General features: G+C 42.8%; 1 protein-coding gene across 1 annotated transcript in view; it reads right to left on the reverse strand.

Annotated features, from left to right (window-relative positions):
- LOC138853849 (uncharacterized) overlaps positions 1-2220 on the reverse strand; it is a 226756-nt gene extending 224536 nt beyond the window's left edge. Inside the window, exon 1 of the mRNA XM_070093168.1 lies at positions 2141-2220. The gene's annotated coding sequence lies outside the window, so the exon portion shown is untranslated. The remainder of the gene's footprint in view (positions 1-2140) is intronic.
- Positions 2221-2720: the final 500 nt, after the last annotated feature.

Raw genomic sequence — 2720 nt, forward strand, 5'->3', positions numbered from 1 at the left:
CATCTTCAGACATATATGCGTGAGGCCCCAGACAAAATGTGATCAGTAACGAGGGAACCTTCATCATATTCAACTTCAATAACAAAAACATAAGGTGGGTCCAAGTTAACCAGGTCCTAAAGAATATAAATTGGGAAGACAGCCTAAGCAACACAGATCCTAACCTTTGTCTAGAGCAAATTAACTCTGTAGCACCCGAGGTATGCTCAAGGTATATTCCTTTAAGGAAATGGAAGAGAAGATGTAAACTAGAAAGAGAAAGACGCTCCCTATACAGGCGAAGGTAAAGAATAACAGAGCGGTTAAAAGAGGCCAATATATCTGTAATACAAAGGGAGACACTGGTCAGAGAAATTTCAAACATCGAACTAACACTGAAGGAATCTTACAGGAATCAAGAAACACGAGAACTAAAAGCCATAAATGAAATTGAAAGAAACCCAAAATATTTCTTTTCTTATGCCATATCAAAGTCGAGAACAACATCAAGTATTGGGCACCTACTTAGACGAGATGAGTCCTATGAAGATGACAGCATGGAAATGAGTAATCTACTCTAGTCCCAATATGACTCGGTTTTTAGTGAGACGCTAACCAGACTGAGAGTTGAAGACCTAAATGAATTTTTCATGAGTGAAACCCCGAATTTGGTAGGCTCAAACCTATCTGATATTATCCTGAAGCCAAATGACTTCGAAAACGCGATAAATGACATGCCCATGCACTCTGCCCCAGGCCCAGACTCATGGAACTCCGTGCTCATCAAGAACTGCAAGAAACTCCCATCATGTGCTTTTAACATCTTATGGAGAGGAAGCATGTGTTGAGCTAAAGTAGAAGACCTGGGAGTGATAATCTCAGAGGATCTCACCTTCAAAGACCACAACATTGTATCAATCGCATCTGCTCGAAAAATGACAGAATGGATGATGAGAACTTTCGAAACTAGGGATGCCAAGCCCATGATGACACTCTTCAGGTCGCTTGTTCTATCTAGGCTGTAATATTGCTACACATTAACAGCACCTTTCAAGCCAAGTGAAACTGCTGATCTAGAAAATGTACAGAGAACCTTCACAGCACACATAACTGCAATAAAACACCTCAGTTACTGGGAACACTTGAAGTTCCTCAACCTGTACTCCCAAGAATGCAGGCGGGAGAAATATATAATAATAGAATAAACACTTGGAAAATCCTAGAGGGATTTGTACCAAACTTGCACACGAAAATCACTCCCTATGAAAGCAAAAGATTTGGCAAACGATGCAACATTCCCCAAATGAAAAGCAGGGGTGTCACTAGCACGATAAGAGACAACACAATAAGTGTCAGGGGCCCAAGACTGTTTAACTGCCTCCCAGCATACATAGGGGGGATTGGCAATAGATCCCTGGCTGTCTTCAAGAAGGCACTGGACAGTCACCTAAAGTCAGTACCTGATCAGCCGGGCTGTGGTTTATACGTCGGGTTGTGTGTGGCCAACAGTAACAGCCTGGCTGATCAGGCCCTGATCCACAACGAGGCCTGGTCACAGACCGGGTCGAGGGGGCATTGACCCCTGAAACCCTCTCCAGGTATACTCCAGGTGTGTTCCTTGTTTTACTCACATTAACTCAGACTTGAAAAATTTGAAGCCAATCAGAAATGCTCTCAAATTTTCTCACGGAAATTGCTGCTTTAAATGTAACATAGAAAGTCCAGCATCAGTTCAGACTTTCCTTGATGTAAGCTGCACCAGTGATGAAAACTTGAAAACTGTCAGCAGAGGTCTCAGATTATCGCGCGGAAACCTAGAAACCGAGGGCGAAAAATATGACAATCACTGAAGGTTTCGCCCGTCGGAACACGGAACAACATGGACGACATACACGCTGAACTTTAAAATAAAACAAAATTCATAAATATGAGCAATTTAAGATCCTTTTAAGGATGGTGCATTGATGGTGGTAAAGGGATCTTGATCTGAGGAATTACAGCTATCCTCCTTTGCCCGGATCAACACTGATTATACCTTCTGTTCTTGTAGATGAATGGTTCAGAGAACCGACATGTTGATAAATTAGACACATGTGCAAACCAGATAATCACACAATCTGGGAAGTGTTGCTTCGCTATACTTAAAACAACAAAGTCTTACCTTTGAGGACCGAGATGAATGTATTGACGACGGGAATACAGCAGAGTGTGAGGAGAGTGAGAACCAGCCGGCACCAGTATCACAACAGCTGTTTTACTGATAGAGACAGGTGTCAGCTTACTATATTCCACGTGTACATTAACACGTAAGAGCATTATGTAGTGTCTCCACTTACAAGCCTATGACTTTGTTGAAGTAATCGGCAAGGTCATTGTAAGAAACCTGCAGCAAGGTCGTTGTAAGAGCCCTGTAGCAACAAACAACAAAATACCTTTCATCCGTGGACTGCTTGCAGAGGCAAAGGCAATGTTCGCGGCTTTCACTGAGACCCACATAAAGGATCACTTGGACAACGAAATATGGATCCCAGGTTACAACCTATACAGATGTGACAGAGTGAACAGGCAAAAGGGGGGGGTTGGCCTGTACATTGCAGAGTCACTTGTTTGCACAGAACTGCTAAATGCCTCAAATGATGTAGTGGAAGTTTTAGCAGTAAAGGTCGAGAACCAAAACCTAGTCATTGTGATAGTCTACAAGCCTCCGGATGCAACATCCCAGCAATTCCAGGAACAGCTGT

Source organism: Cherax quadricarinatus, chromosome 42, assembly GCF_038502225.1.
Source record: "Cherax quadricarinatus isolate ZL_2023a chromosome 42, ASM3850222v1, whole genome shotgun sequence".
Taxonomy (NCBI): Eukaryota; Metazoa; Arthropoda; class Malacostraca; order Decapoda; family Parastacidae; genus Cherax; species Cherax quadricarinatus.